Here is a 19,719-nt window from a genome sequence, read left to right as displayed (position 1 = left end):
AATGTTGGGACATTTTTTATATAAAAACTACCAGAACTTAGCAAAGCAATTTACAGAGAGTTTACTGGGTAAATCACCGCTCATTAAAAAGCAGTGAAAGTTTTGTATTTAAATCACCACCATTATATCACAGAATTCAGCAACATCAATGACGTTGTTGCTGAATTCTGTCACAGACTTTAGGTCAGTTATCTCTGACTTCCATGTCTTCTTAATCTCTAGTAATCAGGGGTTGCATTTAAATGAAATAATAGCCAGCAGAATTTCACTCTGGACACTACACGGGTATTTGTTCCAAAACTCACAACAATTGACTTTGTAAGCACAACCCAGGTGTCCAGTTCAGTGTCTCTAATCATCTAAGATGAAAGATGATGATGTCTTAGAGAAAGCTGGCAGATACAACCACCTGTTTGTCAAAGCAGTCACAAACTTAATTATGTATAACTTTAAAGCTTAAGCCTTAGACATTTCAATGTAAGCATCTAATCAATTGTAAAGACAAGGAGTGCATATAGGATAGTGATATCACTGTGTGTTGGTGCCATGGGCATGTTTAGCAATGCCTTGGATGAACTCTCCTCTAAGGTTTCTTTACTGATGGAGCAGGAAAAGCATGTTTTCCACTGTGTTTGTTGCATGTTTGACTCTGTTGGTTTGTCTTCTTGTCCGTCAGCAACGTTGTGCAAAAGCAACCGAACAGAATTCCATGAAACCTGATGAAGAGGTGGCACGTGGCAAAGGAAGAACCCATTAAATTTTAGTGAGACTCCAGATCAATTTCTATAAAACAGACAGGGCATTGGTCTTGGCATGAGGATGCACTCTACAAGAGTCTCTCTAGCTCCTTTTGAATTAGGTCCAGTTTTTTTTTTTTTTTTTTTTAAAGACTCTGAATCTGAAATGTAGCTGGCAAGCTTGAGGATGATCACACATAATCAGAAGCAGACTGTCTTTTGGGAGCAGGCAGGCATGGTGTGTGGACGCGGGGGGGGGGGAGGGTGGCATGTGTAAGCAGTCTGCACGAGGGGAAAGTAATAGTACGCTCTGTTTTCTTTGCCTGCAGTAGCTCTCTGGCGTCAGCTGCGGCTTGGCTGATGAGCATGTGTGAGCTCAAAGATGAAAAAGAAGAATCACATAGTTCGGGAGACGAATTATGATACAAACCAGCGGTAGGAACAAAAAAAAGGAGCTGCATAACTGATTGGCACTGTCAGTGGCATGGAGCTACGCAAGTTGTTGAACAGCTTTAAAGCGACTGTGGTGGGGCACAGTTCAGTGGCAGTCAACAGGCTTATCTTGATGGATTCCGTGATACTGAGTGAAGTGTCATTAACTGCAGTCTGTCAACAATAGTCAGAGTTAGTCAGAACATCAATAGTGACAGACAATATAGCCTTCGGGTTATTAGGCAGTCTATAAATCATGGTAAAAATCTCATGAATCTCATCATGTGTGCATTTATAGTAACTATACCTAATTATAAGTAACTTTCACTTTCTGGTAAATACTATTTCATGAGTTTGACTGTGTCTCTCTCAGCAGTGTAACCGATGCCCAGATTTACAGTTTTTTTCTGAATGCTTAAACCCTAACTGTGATTCCTGTAGCACAATCTCTAAAACTATTCAGACTTATAGCAAAACCACTCACTGAGTTTGCAAAACTAAAAGCACAAAAACTGCTTTGCACTCAGTTTGCAATTTTGTAACACACACTTTGCAAAACTGTAGGCACAATTCACTGCACAACACTCAATTACCAAATTTCCAACACACTCCTAGCAAAAGTATACACATGTATGGCTATCATTAACACTAACTTGCCAACTGTCTGGCACACTTTCACATGTGAAAACTTTTTTAGATAATTAGTTCACTTTGCAATCAGCCTAAGCACTATAATACAGGTAAGCTGTGTGTGCGGAGTACAATGGAGGGAGCAGAAAGAGTGAGAAGTAGAGGAGGCCGAGGAAGAGGACGTGGAGGTGAAGAAGTAGGATGAAGAGGACGACAAGGACAAGGAGGAGCAAGAGGAAGACGAGGAGGAGGGAGAGGAAGATGAGGAGGGGGGAGAGGAAGGGTAGGAAGAGTAAGAAATAGAATTGCTGATGACATCAGAGCTACAATAGTGGACCATGTAATCAACCGTGGAATGACCCTGAGGGTAGCTGGCCAACGGGTCCAGCCTAACTCGAGCCGCTACACTGTAGCAAGTACCATAGGGACATCTTGAAATGAGAATCGGTTAGTACAGTCACTTCGCACAAAGATTTGTAGCACTGCCATATGCCAATGAGAAACACACCAATACCATTGATGTAAAAATACTGAAATTGTTACTTTACAGAATTGCTAGATGACCAGATGCTGGGGGCAGAGGAAGCATGTTCACTGCAGACCAAGTAACCCATATAGTCATTATGGCAATTGCAAATAATCCTATACTTGGAAATAAACACTTGTGTTTGTTTTGATGTACTTGAAGTTTGGATCCCTCTATGCTTATGGATCTATGACAGAAGTATGAGCTCAAACTGACATAGCCTACCTTGTGCACAGAGAAAGCAAAAGCCAGATGTGTTTTGTATTCATACCATCAGTGTGCAGTTGGCGCATTGTGTGCTTAGTAGATGATGGCTTGTGTGTACTGTTTGATACGGAAACACCATTTTTACGAAGGTGTGAAGAGTTAATCTAGCTGTGTTTGCTTTTGCAAGAGAACTACAATGTTTTGATGATTGGGTGACAGGTTTTCTTATCTGTGTGAAGAGTTTTGCAAAATTAGCCAATAGTTACAAAAAATGTGCTTAAGCAATCAGAAAAAACTGTAAGTACCCACTAGAGTTTAAGCATAAATGAGGTCAGATCTTTATATCATAAAGATCTATACTTGTTCTCTGTTCACTTGCCAAAAATAAACCCTGTGGTTCTGCTTATTTTTCAACAGAAGCTCAAATCCATATTTGTCACTGGGCTAAATAAGTTTGCAGAGTGTTTAAACTTTGTCTATTAATGCTACCATGTCAAAAAAGGAGTACTCAATCTAGAAAACATTTGAAGAAGTTGCCTTCACTTTGCATTTTTTTTGGAAAAGTACGATTATACATTATAGAGTTCATACATCTGGCCCTGCGACACTGTACGCACTGAGCAGCCGCAACAGGTCTGCAGAGAGCATTAGAGAAAAGGCACATCTTGCGCTCAGATTTATGAGTGGCCTGCGCCTCGCTCGTGTATTTCATAGAAAATGACAATTTCTTGTGTCCTTGTAAACACACAGATGCTGCTTTTTACATTTGCACAAACTGACTTGTTGCCAGTGTATTTTGTTTTGCTTTTTCCTCCATTAAAAAAAGAAATAAATCAAAGGTATCAAGATCAGGAGCGTTCAGTGCAGGGTACAAATTCCACTCCTGTTTCCTCCTGGTTTCTTGTGTTTGCTCAAGCTTCGGTGTGGCACAGAACTGTAAAGAGCCGGAGCCTATTTGTCGGTGCTGCTGCTGATATAATAAATGACATGAGTGGCTTTTGTAGCCGAGTTCTCTACGTAATGCCAGCTGCTATAATGTTTACTACTAGTGGTTTGGCCCAGGAGTCAGGCTACATCTCGGCATGTTGAGAATACTTTTTTTTTCTTAGAACTCGCCATAAAAGATTTACACTTAAAAGACAGACCAAAAGTTAACAGGTATAAATAAACTCATCCGAGGCTTTCCAAGCGCTGGGCTTAGCCTTGTCATATTTGTTTGTCTAGACATCAGGGATGCTACCACTGGGGGAAAAAGGGGGAGCCTGAAGCAGATGTTAATATGGACGTAGACACTAATAAGATGCATAAACTCAGAAAATTGTTGCTTTTCTGGGTGAATCTTTGTGATACACAAAACTCAAGGCTACAAACCCAAGCACTTCCCTCGTAGCTGCACAGTTAATCCTCTCCTTTTACAACGTATAATTCATGTTTGACATATCCGGAGAAATGTGCACACTGGCATTTTGAGTTCCCTACACTATTATTAAGTATTTTCTACGTTTTTCTATGAGCCATAACTTGAATCGGGCTGCTTTTAATAGCCGTAAATGCTCATTTGTGTGCGCTGTGTTGATACAAGTTTATTACTCAGCCGTAATAAACTGCAGCATGAGTGGCAGTTACCACATTCGCAGACATGGTTACCAGTCATCTCTTGATTTTTTCTTTCTTTGTCTAACATGAATGAGTATGCTGTTAAATGAAGAAGTCTGTGGTTAATGAAGCCCAATTTGTGAATGGCTGCGGTCAGTTCCATACTTTGTTATGAGCACACATACACAAATCGTACGCACTTCCCCACTTCTCCTTTTCCTTTGATAGTACATACACCCATGGAAATGCATAGTTGTGCACTCATAAAGGAGAACTGCTTGGAGCTATCTTAGGCATGTCTGGACACCGCTGTATGTTTAGCTGCTTTTTCCCCCCCCAGAGATTCCCCTTATGAACAGGAAGTAGCATAAATGTCTGGCTTGTAAGCCAAAGAAGCAAGGCTGTCATTGTCACAAGGCCATTGACTAAGTTTGAGTGTTTGTAGAAAATCAGGAAGAAGCAGTGCGAGGCCGGCACTTTATCACTTTGTTTACTTGCTATTCTGGACAAAGATCTTTATAGCCATATGTCTCTGCTACCATTGTTGCTGTGCTATCATAAGTGGGATTAATACACCACTTAAAATGATTGCTACCTACTTAGTGCTGCACATCTTGCAAGTCAATTTATGAGACTATATTGCTTTTAAGAAAAGACAACAGAAACTCCAATGGGAAGGGGGGGAATTTTTAAACTATGATAATGTTCTTCTTCTTTGTTATTGTCTAGATTGAATGTGGCTCTATGGGGCTGAAATATGTGAACTGTGTTTTGCTAGCTAATGATCTATTACGGCGCTCCGTCAGTGCTGTTTTCTCTGCGACTGCTTTTGCTGACGGTGAAAGTTGTGATAAGAGCCCCGCCACGGGTACTGTATCTTACCCACATGTGTGGCTAATTCAAAACCTGTGGCCAATAACAGTTTCTATAGGTTAAAGGCGCACGGCCTATGAGACAATTTTCCTACACAGATAATAACACAGGCAAGACATCTGACGAGAGCCATATTGTCAGTTTCAAACAAAACAGTATGATGCAAGCGCTGCCTTTTTTTAAATTTTACTTTTTCTATCCTCAACCAAAATGTGTATCCATTCAGTTTTGTTGCAATCCCAGTAATGGTTATGGGATTATGAGGGCGGATGGTTTCATTTTTCTAGCCTATGACTGTCACATCGAGGACCATTACCGTGATTTAAACACAAGCGTATATGCCAAGGCCATTTTTACTGCAGGGCTCTCCAACTTGGCTGCTCTACATTAAAACACATTTATACAGTCCAGCACAGCCAGGGTTCTGGTTGTACGAAAGGGTCACTCACAAATCTGAGTTTGATCTCGGTGCGTCTTGAATCATCCTGTCGACTAAATGCTGAGAGATGATTTGTCACAGGCAGTCACTGTTTCCATTGTTATTCTATTTAACTTGAAGATGACAGGAGAAGATTTTTTTATGCGACACATTGATCATTCTAATTGCATGCATGTTTGGAATCAACAAAGAAAAATGAGTACTCTGCAAATGTGGGCAGTATTGAATAAATGCAAGCAATAAAAAAAAAATCATTGCACTCATTTCTTTTTTTCCGCTCCTTTTCATATGCTGATTGCCACTATTTGATGGATAATTCATTAAACCTGAGACTGCATGATGCTGCATTTGTAAGTCAGGATCAGTCATTGTTCCCACTGCCAGAGATGCTTTGTTACCGTCCCTACAAAATTTGGGATGACAATTCTGGAACACTGATAGGACAGAAATTAGATCATACCACGCAACTCATCCGAAAAGGTTTTTTGGAAAAATGCATGAGAAGACATCGCCCTCATCCTTCCATTAATTATGAAGTGCATGAAGCCAGGTGAGCCAGACTGTAGAGGATTTATTTTGGCTTTATCTAACTACGCCTCTATTTAAATAACATTATTGGAGGTCACTTTGTCAAGCCAAGAATTAGTGTAACATTTATAAGAACACAAATAGTTTTTGTTGTTTTTTAACTTTTATGTTGATAGACTGGCATCCTTTATTTCCAGGTTTAATGCTAGGCTAAACAGCCTAGCAGCTATAGTAAATGTGAAGGAATGCATAGATTTTTAATTTTTAACAGTATTTTCATATGTTTTACAGCTTTTCCTGTTAATGAAGCCTGCCCAGCCTCATTGCCTTTCATATTGCATTAAAGTAATTAACTAACAGATAAACAAATTAAGGATAGAAAAGCTACTGTTTTTCCAAATATTAATCAACTGACTGTAAAAAAAAATACCCCCAACAAAAATCTAATTAAAAAAATCTTTATAGTAAATTAACAAAACATTAAATTTTATAATTACAGAGCAGTCTGTAATTTCACAAATGTATCATATTGTTTCACTGGTTCGGCCCATTTAAGATCACTTAACATCAACTTTGTCTGTATGTGGCCCTCTATGTAAAATGACCTTGACATCCCTGGTCTATACAGTATCTTTCTCTTGTACATTTCACTGCTATTATTTCCAACACAGAGGTGAACATGGTCATTATTTGTTTCTCTAATCATTTCCGCCTAGGAACTCGGGACAGTGTTGGGAGAGGTCAGACTGCTGTCAGAGGTTGCCCTTTGTCACATACACTGCAGGACATAGTCAGTATGAGCCTCACCAATGGCTGTAGGCTACTTTGTTTGGCTTGTGTGATGGTGATCACCAGTTAGGGCATGCAAGGGACAGGACGCTCACTCACTGTAAATTCTCCAGGCCTGGTCAAGTCCTGGAGAATTTTACACAGCCTCTTGTTTCTTATTAGGTTGCAGATTTTTTGTGATCTTCCAAAAAATCACTGGTATTAATAACGTGATGGACATGAAATCCTAAGAAACTCTCAGACTTTGGCATCAACAGGCCAATGTCAAGCCAGTTTACTCATTGAGTCTAACAGCATACATGCTAACTATCAGGAGAACAATACAGTTGACCTTTAATGCATATTCAGAGGTATGAATGAAAGAGGCTTTCGTGCACAGACCCAGAGAAAGCGTGACACGGATCACCTCCACTGCTGTTTCTGTGATTCTGTGATCTGTCCTTGGCGTTGGTATTGACATGTCATAAAAAGATTAAAAATAGCTAGATCCTGGCTTACAGTGCTGCAGCAAGTCACAACCTTGTTCCAAGATCGGACGACTGTCATTCTAACTCTGAGAGTCAAGAAAAATAACTCCTGCTGGGCACTTACAGTGAGGGGGTGAACTGAAATACCAACCTTGTCTTCTTCCTATATTTTTTTCTCTCCTTTTCCTGTCTCTAGTCAGTGCCCTTCCTTTTTGATGGGATCCCCTCTTCTGTTTCCTGCTGTTTTTGTTAGTTGCTTAGAGACCAGAGCAGCTGTCCAGTTTGAGAGGAGTTTTTTTCTTTTTACTGGTGTGATTTGAGAGGTTAGAAGGTTACAAGGTCAGCAGATAGATGTTGAAGATAGATGCTGAGGGAATCTGAATAACATTATTCATTTCGGAGTATGGTTGATGTATTCCTACATACCCTGATTTCCTCTACACCTGTGTCTCACTGCTTTAAAACTGCATAAGTTAGTGTATCTGCATTAAAATGGGTGAAATTACCTTGAAAGTGACTCGAAAAGTAGTCAATCTTGTAATGAAACCAATGTGAACTTATAACCTAACTCTGTAGAGCCCCTCAGTTCCTTACCTTGTTTCAGCTCATTGCTTTGCGACCTGCTACACTGCCATTTTGGGTCAGTCTTACTACTCTCATCAGCTTTATTTACAGCCACCACAAACACCTGTTGTCACCTGCAGCCTGCAAACACCTGCAAATCTGATAAGCCCACCATATGCAGCCTGTCCTGCACAAAACACAAAGCCCAGACATCATCTCTGAAAAGTTTTCATGCCTCCAAAACAATCCACAAGACCTAGTTAGCTTCTTTATGATAGTGTAAGAAAATTTACCATAACCATTATAACTGACTGTTTTAGTAATAATCCTTTTGCCTTCAGTAATCTTTGCTCAGCATGTACCTGCTGTGGCCATAAGCATTGTATCATAAAGGCTATTTCAGGCTATTCAGTTTACATGCTAAAACATCTTTGTATACTGGGTGCAGTATAAGCTTTTTTATTTTATTTTGTATCTTTATTTTTGAATGTAGAAAGTTCATCTTGACCGAGCACACATAGCTTTTCATCCTCCATCAATGTATTTTTATGCAGTTGTTTATGTGGATCAGGCGGTAGAGCAGGTCATTTATTAGTCAGAAGGTTGGTGGTTCGATGTCTCCAATCTGGGCGCCAAAGGATTCTTGGGCAAGATACTGAACTCCGAGTTGCTCCTGATGCACTCATCGGAATGTGAAAGTTAGATAGGAAACACTTGGATGTGGAAAAAAAGTGTTTGTTTGAATGAATCAAAGCTGATTTCTCAAGTAGAGTAGAAAAGCGCTATACCAGCCATTTACCATTCATTTGAATTGTCTTTAACTTGAATCCAAGTTTTGGCTTCTTACAAAGTCCCCTCTCTCATTGTTGCTTATTTTTCCTTTGACAAACTTTTATTACACTGTAACTTGTTGATAAACTGATGTAAACTGCCGCTTGTTGATAAACAAAATTCACATTAGAAATTTCACAGAAACCTCTTTCAACCATTAATAATTGTCTCAGCTAAGTTCTGTTAACAATGCAGTGTGATTCACACTTTATTATTAGTCAGCCATCTCTTTGATTCACCCCCATCTGGCTGTGATATGAGTGGGCCTCATGTGTCACATGAGGAATAGGCTACATAGTGTGATGTTTAAGTGCTGGAGGAGTTCAGCGAGGCTTGACCTTCACGAGCCCCACATGATGGCACTGGTAGATGTCAGGTTTAGAAATCAGGTCTTTGTTCTCCTTTTAACTCTCCTTACAAGGTTTAACAGCAACCACAGACACATTTAAAAGTACGTGTACAATGTGCATGACACAAGCCAGATTAGAATGTGTGCATCCGGATGAAAAACTCATCAGGTCAGAATGACTCATGGGTGGCTGAATAACCACGAACATATTCACAGTCACATCAACTGCAAATGGAGGGAAAAAAACTTTGTCTTCCCTGTCAGTCGATTGTTTTTTCACCATTAAAAGTACTTTGATTAAACCCGACCTAAAAAAAAGTGCCTAACTCAGGGAGAAAATGTGTTGTGGGTCGTTCTGAAGTCATTCCCTTTCCAACCTGCAGCCTCAAGTGTCTCCCAGGTTTCAGGGAACTTGATCTGGTAGTTTGTTTTTCACTTGAATGCTGCAGTGGTATTCCTGACCTCAGACAGTGATCCCAATCAGAAGGAATACCCTGATGCTGCAGTTTGGGCCCTTTTTTTTTTTCTGAAACCAAATAGTATAATCGTGTAATGAGGGATCCCTCTCCAGGAAACATAGTCAAGTAGGAAAACTGGCTGCTGTTCCTGCTGATAACTTGCATGGGTTACTATAAAAGCACAATTTCAGTAAGTAATAGTTTCACTTTACAAATTACCGAAGGATCTGGGATTAATTTTTTGGTTTTTAGTTGTGGGTGCCAAGGTTACAGTCATATTTGCTTTACCCACAGTACAAATCAGCATTTTGAGTTAGAACAATGTCAGACTCTTTTTCTTTTTCTTTTATGTTTCCAAGTTACTCGAAATAGGATGATTCATGAACTCCAGTCCTTTTCCAACAAGTAAACACTGACCAGTGTCTGAAAAATCAAAAAAAATGGATGTGGTTGTGTGGTTGTTGTCTAATATGCTTTCATCTTAAATTCAAGGGTTTTAACTAAAGCATTGCATTAGCTGCTTAGGAATCACAGCCATTTTAAACATACTGCCCCGATTTCAGAGACTCAAAGTTGATTGGATAAACTAAAGTAATTTTAAATATAAGGATTGTTTTTAATGTTTGGATAAAAATCGGCAGCACGGTGGCACGGTGGTTAGCACTGTGGCCGCACAGCAAGAAGGTCCTGAGTTCAATTCCAACATCAGGCCGGGGTCTTTCTGTGTGGAGTTTGCGTGGGTTCCCTCCGGGTACTCCGGCTTCCTCCCACCGTCCAAAGACATGCAGCTTGTGGGGATAGGTTAATTCGAAAATCCAAATTGCCATTAGGTGTGAATGTGCGAGTGAATGTGAGCGTGAATGGTTGTCTGTCCCTGTGCGTTAGCCCTGCGACAGACTGGCGACCTGTCCAGGGTGCACCCCGCCTCTCGCCCTATGACAGCTGGGATAGGCTCCAGCAACCCTGAGAAGCAGAAGCGAATGGATGGATGGATGGATAAAAATCCCTTGCAGTCAATAATTACCAGAAGTCTAGAACCCATGGACAGCGCTAAATGCTATGCCTTTTCTCATAGGATGTGCTGCTAGGCCTTTATGCAGCCAACTACAGTTGCTGCTTGTTTCTGCGTCTCTCTGCATCCAGTTTTGCATTTAATAAAAGCTCCTGTCTTGGGCTGCGATCAGGTGGCAATTGAAAAATATTCCAATCCTTTGAAACTCTTGAGTTGCCTTTGCAGTATGCATTGGCTCATTATTGATCTTGTGTTTGAAGCACTAGCTGATCAGTTTTCATTTAGTTTAGTTTAGTTTTACCAAGGAAAGACATTTCTCATCTTTGGTGGTGATTTTTGTGCAGTGCCAGTGCATTTATTCTTTATGAGAACCTACCAGATTGGTGATTTAGTCACCAAAGGTTTTGCTGTCTTTGTGAGAGGTTTATGGTTTTTCCATCTAATGATGGCCTCCCTCTTTTGGACATCTTTTTGGACCTCATATTGAGAGTTTTGATGAACAGCTACCAAATGCAAGTTCAACACCAGACCTTTTATCTGCTTAATTTGTCGTGGAATTACAAAGGTAAATACCTCCACTGGCCATGAAACCTCTTGTCAGTTAATTCTCCATATATTTTTGAGCATCTGAAAATCAGACGCTATGGCAGTAACTCCTGAACAGATAATGCAGTATTTTTGCAAAACCCCTTGAATAACAGCTAAAAGCCTTTACTCCAGTCAGATCATTGTCCAAATACATATTGGCTTAACTTTACAAAACCATTAAAGAAAACCTAAGTGAATGAATTCACATTTCCATGCTTTTTCAAGAGGTTACTCCTGCGCGGTGCAAGTAAAAGTAAATCCAGGACTAGCTTTGACTGGACTGACTGTCAACACACAGAGCAGGATTCCATGGTCACCTTCCTTGTGTTGGGCGTTTCTTTATTGACACTGACATCCAGAAATTTTGTGATCTTATTAAGGTAACTCAATGCATGCTAAAGTGTTTTCTAAGAGGGCATGGCTACACCTGTCATTTGTGTTTACTTAGAGATCACCAATTATAAAGCTCGGGGCTTTTTAAATTATCCAAAGTATTAGTGAGTTCATGAGGTTCAGTTAGAGACAGCATATTTTTTTCTGCACATGTGGATAAAAGCCTTGCATGTAGTATAATTTTCACCAGAGCATATGCTGAAATGTGTTACTGTATAGATGCATAATGGTTTTTTGTTATTATGACACATTCCCACCAGTAAAAGAATTGAGATTGTGAAATCCCGCATGGTGTCGGTACTGGCAACAAGAGGCAGTGTTACTCAGCAGCTCCCATGTGTCACAACTGGTATGGCTTCTGAGAAACCGTCTGGATCCATAATCATCCTCCAGTAAAAGGAGATCCGCAAAGGAAAAATCCACAATCATGCTGAGAAATGGACATAAACACAAGCAAATGCTACCAACATACGAACTGATGTACGCCACACATGTACACGCACTCACACCTGTGCACACACGTCAAGGAAAGTTTGTTGCCAAATATAATGGGTCTTTCTTCTTTTGCAGTAATGGCTGCATGTGTAAACACATCTGGACAATATAATTTCACACATCATCACCACCACCCCCTCCCTTTCCTTCTGCTCCATAAGAAAATAAAGCCCAGGTCTTGTCAGAGGGAATCCCTGGTAGCCCGTCTGAGAATACACATTCCCTTTTGGCCCCCTCTGACATAATTCTCTTCCAACAGTCTGAAACCGCCTTGACCCACCGTCTAGAGTGACTCAGTTCCTCGGATTCCCGCACTTCCCAGAAGCCTTTGCCAGGCCACAAGTGAGGAGACCTCCAGACAAATGAGGTTTCCCACTTTTTCAATCGGTCGGGCTCTAGACTGGTCTCACATCGGAACACATTAGTATTATGTCTGCGTGTGTGTGTGGGTTCACTTGTGGGCTTTAAAGAACTCCAAGATCCTTACGGTGGAAAATGAGCCCTGAAAGTATTTACATGTCGTCCCATGAACCAGATCTGTGTCCTAACTTCACATTAGGTACAGAGCGCAGACTGGCTGCTACAGTGGCAGACAGGCAAACTTGTGAAGTATAGAGGTTGCTATACCTACCATATGGTTACATAAGTTGCTTTGACTGGTCAGTAAGACTAGAAAAGCTCTTCATAATGCGAGTACACATTACATGATGCAGCTGCTGAAGTTCCATACAGAACAGGTAGCTTCACTTCGGATGATCATTGTAGGCAAATGAAACATGGCTGATACAAGCCTGTTAGAACTATTCATTACCACTTATTCATAGAAATGAGTTACCATCTTATCGAAAGGCTTGTCTTTCATTCCTTTTGTAGGTTTTGCTTGAAGGTTTCAGTGCGATTACTAATGAGAGACATTCATTGTACCAGTTTTGGGAAGCTGTCTCTCAGTTTGATTAAAAGACAAAACTCAAGGCTCAGCATTTTCAAAATGAATCCTATAGGTATTAATTTTCTTCTTTTCCAACGGCAGAAATTCTGTTCGGAATCTTTAAAAATAGCACACACACAATTACGGAAAAAGTAACTGATTAAATCAAACAGTTGTGGATTTTGATGTCTGCCGAACTTCTGAAGTCGCTCACATTTTCAATCAGCAGGGAAAATCTTGTCAAACCAAACCACGTAATTTTTTATTCGTGCGAATCTTTCAGATTTTCTGTTTAGATAACAGTTATAGTACAGCAAGTTAAACCAGCTGTAGACTAGTTGAATTCACTGTCTAAAGTCTATAGACAGGCAGCACAGTGGTTAGCACTGTTGCTGACCAGCAAGAAGGTCCTGAGTTCAATTCCACCATCAGTTTGGGGTTTGCATGGGTAGTCCGGCTTCCGCCCCCGCAGTCCAAAGACATGCAGTTAGTGGGGATAGGTTAATTGGTCAATCTACTTTTGCCCGTGAGCGTGAATGGTTGTCTGTCTCTATGTGTTAGCCCTGAGACAGACTGGCGACCTGTCCAGGGTGTACCCTGTCTCTCACCCTATGACAGCTGGGATAGGCTCCACCCCCGTGACCCTGAAGAGGATAAGTGGAAGCAAATGGGGATGGGAAGTCTACAGACAGTTGGTTTGTGTCATTAGCAGCTCAAAATCTCAAAATACATGAGCCTAACAAACATATCTTCTTGAAATCACTTGGTGACTGGTGCAGTAAATATACATTTGTGCTTAAAGACAGTTATATGAACAAAGGCATTTATACAGTACACAAGAAGTTCTTCTCGGCAGTTTGAGACAGGTGATGGTGAATTGTTCCACTGATAAAACCTGACATTGTATGAGTCTTACAAAATGTGAGATTAGTCTATATTAGACAAAGAAGAAAAAGAACGACAAGAAGCAGCACCAACTTACTTGTGTGCAAAACACTAACTATTAATATTATTGTTGTTGTTGTTATTGATTTGGTTTTTTTTATTATTGAACTGAATGGAATTGAAATAAATGGAATTGTGGTTATAGTGACACTGGTTTGTGTGTTATTGCTGCCATCTGCTGGGTTACTGATATATTATACCATTATTTTATCACACACATAAATGTATTTGTTTAAAAAAAACAAACACACACACACACACACACACACACACACACACACACACACACACACACACACACACACACACTCTCTCTCTCTCTCAAAAAACTACTGAAAAAACATTATAAAAATAACATCACAGAACACAGTCCCATTTCTTATTCCTTTAAGTACCTGCAGGAATATTAAAAAAAATATGACAAGAAGAAGCATTTGAGCATTGTGAGTCTTTGTGTGTATGTGCTGTTTTTAAAGGTTTACCATAAACCAGAACCAAATGACTTTGTTAGTCATGGGAGTGCATGTTGCATAGAAAGAAGTGAAAAAGGGCGCAGTGTCTTGCGCCATCTAGTGGAGAAAGTGTTCCTTATTATCTGTCACTTTAATACCAAGTGAAATGAGTCTGAATTAGCATTAAAGTTAGCATTTCCTAACCAAAGAAAACATTCCTCCTAGGTTAAGCGCTTCTCATTTCAAATCTGTTTATTATGGCTGCAGAAGCTCTCGGGGTGAATCAAGCTAAAATGTCACTATTACTACACTTGGACTCCTCTTATATAAAAAGCACCTGCCTCCTCAGACACAGTGAACTGAATTTCTTGGCTGCAAAAACTCTCCAGTCCTCTTCTTTCTGCTCTGCTCCCAGGTGTTGTTCTCAGGGACCGGTCCCATTGGATATGCAGCAGTATGGCACATTCCACAGACGCAGCGTGTGTGAAATAAGGGAAACGTGATAGTGATTGAAATTCAAATATTTTGCTCATATTTCCTGCACTGCCATTTATGTGTTTTAATTAAAAGCAGACATAGTGATGTCATGCATGGAAAGGGAGAGGAGGAGCAGGTCTGCCTTTCAGGCTTGTGTATGTCACATTGCACAACTGCCAAAATATCACATAACTCACTATAGAAAAAAAAGGATGTGTGGTACTTATGCAGATGTAAGGTGAGCTAACCAACTGAGAAAATACCTAGAAAGGTAACAGAAAGGACAGGCGCTTTACAACTACAGCTCTCATAGAATTGTGTTGCGTTGCTATTGTTAGCACCTATCATGCTGAATGCAGACTGAACTAATCCAATCGAATCATTAGCGCTTGCTTTCAGTGAAAGCTGCCTTTTCATCAGTTAAATATTGTGTGTCTATTCAAGTTCAACTCATGCCGCTGTCAGGTCTGTTTGCTTCTGAATGACGACCCTCACAGGGCACCAGATTGGTCTCTTGTGAAGCAACACTAACTGATAATGAGCATCCATGTCCATCAGCTACTGGTCTGATACATGACTAATAAACATGCAGCAGGCTGTGTGGGGCTATTTAAAGGCCCAGAAACGGAGGCGTTGAAGAGAAGAGGGTCTTTTTCTTGTCCTGGTGTCAGACTGTGTCAGCCACGTCGGCAGCATTCATTAGCATGGGTCAGATCAGCCCTGTCAAACATGTGATGGCATACACACGTACGAGCACATCAGAGCACACACGCACGCACACGGAGACACACAGAATATATGCGAATGCAAATTTACACATGACTGCTGCTTTGCTGCCATCATGTGGAAATGGCATGACACATCTTCCTCATAGGTGAGATGAGATGAGATGAGATGGATGAGATGCTGATGGATCCAAATAAAACACTGCATTTACAGACTTGCGATTACTGTGATCTATGTAAGTGCCTTAGCTTTAAAATGTGCAATTAAGTCTTTTGTATTTTTTTTATTGGCTTTGTAAAAAGGTATGCAGAATAAAAATGAGAATTTGGTCACATATTGTGAATTGTGACCCCACTGACTCAGAACAACAACAAAGTTTATTTTGTTGCATTTGATTTTTTTGTACATTTTTGTAAACTACAATCAATTCTGCGTTCTATACTGTATGAAGGAAAAGCCCTACTATAAATATTATTGCAGTTGCAGCATAACCAGAACATCCTAAGATGATCATATAGCAAATTTGCTAAATGTAGAAAAATGTAGTGGGATGAATGCAGCTAACAAGCACCCACGATTCTTGAGATGTATAGTTACACATGATGAAAAGTAAGCAATCACAGTGCGAGTAAGACTGTGAAATTTCAGCTAAGGCCCGAACACTCTCTGACTGAAGAAAGGTCAAGAAGAAATTATTCTTGAATATAATCAGTACGTTTAACATTTTAATTGTAAATTGTAGTCTTGAGGGTATCATTTATCACCATGGTGTATTTGTATTATTTCTTTATTTTAACAGAAAACACATTTATATGTAAATTATGTCTAAATAACATTTTCAAATTAATTATTTTGCATGATGATAGGTTGTCAGGTTTGGGGTGTAATACTTAATTTAAAACAAGAAAAAACATAAACATCAACCTTATTCATTTATTTATTTACTTATCTTAAGGAAATGACTAAATGTCAGGTTCGCTTTGATTTGGGTGGTTTATTAATGCTACGAACATAACAGAGAGCAAAGAATTGTATTATTTTTTTCCCTTCATGCTTTGAGGAGATATGAATATATGAGCCCACAGGGTGTCATTAGTGCTGGCCTGTAAATATAGTCACATGTAAACAAAGACTATCTATTCAGGGGTTTTATTAACAGGAAGAAAAGAACAAATATAAAGTTAAAGGTGGTGAAATGTGTTTTATTTTGAGGCCATTCAAATACTAATCCTACGCCATTTTTCATTCTCTCTTTACAGTTTGTCAAAAGCCAATAAAATCAACACCGCGGGCACAGCATGCATCAACACACAGTAATTTACCACAATGATTAACAATGACAAACCACGAAGGGATATTACTTTGAACTGTTCATCATTTGTGCCGTTGTCATAATTATGACATATAGTCTGTACTCACTCCAGGGAAAGTAGTCTAATCAACCTAATGTATAATAGTGTAATTAAATCAACCTGCCCTGGGCTCATATTGATTCGCTAATATGGCCGATACAATATGACTGTTATGACCTGCTGCTCTCAGACAGCCATCCATATATGTTAGTCCAGCAATAATTGGCACAGTTGAATTAAACTGTAATGTACAGAGCAGCCCGATAATGATGTAGAGAGTCATATGCGCACATATGGACATGTTGTCATACATACAGTAATTAAATGGATCAAACAGGGACCGCTGCCAATGCATCACCTGTATTTAACATCACAAAAGAAAACAATAATTACTGCACTCCTGCACAGTGTGTAATTTCATCCTGAGATCTCAATGTACAGTGATGCTAAAAACTCATAATCCTTTTAGCAGCTTATTAAATGCACGCTTACTGGAAGTGCGCTGGGAAATGCCTGCAGGGGCGTGACAGTGTTGTTTGCCTCATGGGAAAAATATCACAGATTTATGTGATTAATTTTTTTTTTTTTTTTATGTTTTCAGAGTGTGTTTAATTCACTTAAATATGTGGGGAAAATAAATCAGTTTTGTTACAAACACTGATGCAGAAACAAAACAAAACACAGCGCAGATAGAAAAGAGATGTTACACATGTACTTTACCCCACTGGTGACTTTGCTATAGCCAGTTATTAAGGCTAAGAAACACTGAAGCTCTTATTTTACACACAAACACATTGTTTACTGTTACAGATATTCACGGAACAAAACAATAGTCCTTATTTTGTGTGTCTCTGACTGGATTTGGAGTGAGGGGATGATTGTGCCGGGGAATTCAACAGCTGCTCTGTGGCCTCCTGTTGCAATAATAACAGATACAGAGATGGAACGACTTGGTTATATGTCGGAAAAGAAGACACTCCACTCATCAGCTGGAATATTTGATGACCATATTTTAGCGTAAAGTTTCATAGCGAGTCAGCTAAACATAAATAAGTCATCGAATGAATATACATGCAGTGAAGGAATTTTTTTAAATACAAATTCAATTTTTATATATCCTATATTCATATATTTAGTTGAGACTGAATATATGAATATATAAATTGAACAACCTTACGGTTGTTCAATTTTTAGGCTGTGGATTTTCTCACTGCTGCCTCTTTGTATTCCCTGACCATAAGCATGTGTTTTGAATTTAGCACAGTCGCAATATTTACACTGCTTACAGTAAAAGCTGATTGAGTGAGGATTTGGTTTATGTTTAATTTTGCATGTCTAAATTTGAAGCTGTTACGTAAAACTCCCTCCCTGTCGTTCTCTAAATCAGGCAGTCTACTCTGTTGTGTCATTTAATTAAATCAATTCCTTATACAGTAATTTAAAACTATAATAAAATCTAATCAGGATGTATCATGTTTATCTTGACCTACAGATGATTTGAAACCAAATGGCAGAGAATGTATCTCCATGTGTTTAAGAAACGCATACACAGGCATACACACACAGACAAGGGGATGATGGTCCTCAGCTGGGATGATACTTCTGAGCAGCGTAGCCTCGCTCTTGTTTTACACAATAGCCTCTCACAACTGTACAAGAGCCCCTCTGTGTGGTGAACGCAGCACTCTCCCTCATCACTGAGAGAATGAGCAGGAGTGCTTGTGTGTGTGCGTGTGTGTGTTGTGTAGAATGAGAGCGAAAAAAATCTAAGACAGACGGAGAGCAAAAGTGACAAGAGGTAGACCTCCAGCTTCTCCTCCCCTCTTTCTCTCTCCTGTGTCTCCTCAATATGAGGTCACCAGCATGCGTTCTGACATCCAGCACAGTGGAGTGCTTATTCATGTATTCCAACCTAATCCCTAAATGATTCAATCTGTAACATGATTAACCGTGGAGCAATTTAGAAATAATCTGTTAGCATTCAGAACTAACACAGCAGTCTTAATCGTTATGGGAAGTAAAGGAGGGGGCCGTGCCGCATTCATGACGTCACTTTTCCTTCTCTTTCTGTTTTTTTGAGCAGCACTAAATCTTTATGGGACCGGACCCCAGAGAGGTCACAGCTGGGGTCAAATGTCAAACTGCAATTGATGTCACAATGCTCACATGGCTATGTCTGATGCATGATTAGTTAGATATGTACATTTAGATAATGTGCTTGTCTCCTAATCTATTAGGAGCAGCTCTGCTCTTCACCCTAGGACCCTAATGCACTGCAATGTATTTATGGTCAATAATTAAAAGGGAAAAGCATGCATTAAAACCAGTCTCTACTTAACAGATCTTAACTAATGAGATTAGGATAATGAATAGGCCACTTTACCAGCTTGGCCCGGTACAGTGGTCATTTCGCTGACAGCTGCTGAATATGACAAGGTTAGCATCATAAGCCTTTTCTTGCCGCGGGGGTTTAAGGCATGGATTATTGCCCCAGGAACAGCGAAAAAGAGGCCAGTCTATTTGTATAAATGCATTAATCCAGGAAAAAAACACTCATTTGTTTTTGGGATTTCATAATTCTATGAAAAATGAGTGGCATTTTGTTTTGCAAGTGGAATCATCTGGGAATGACCTTGCATTTTACAAGCTGCACCAGAAAAACTTGGTTTATGGACAAAACTTTTCAAACGTGATGCATGACGGAGACAAAAAGTGAGAACAGGACAGCCGCAGAACTCAAAGTCAGTGCACATTCCACTCGCTCAGCGCTCCATCTTAGTCCCGATTTCCTTGCAGCAGGTCTTGAAGAGACAAATGAGAGAAACAGCACAGAGTCATAAATACGATCCGACTTCATCGCTACCTGTTTCCGGCAGCCTTTTCTGCTGCAGCTAGAGCGCCTGCAGTGCGCGCACAACATCAGCT

This window comes from Aulonocara stuartgranti (assembly GCF_965226115.1).
Source record: "Aulonocara stuartgranti genome assembly, chromosome: 11".
NCBI lineage: Eukaryota > Metazoa > Chordata > Actinopteri > Cichliformes > Cichlidae > Aulonocara > Aulonocara stuartgranti.
Note: the sequence above shows the minus strand (reverse complement) of the source record.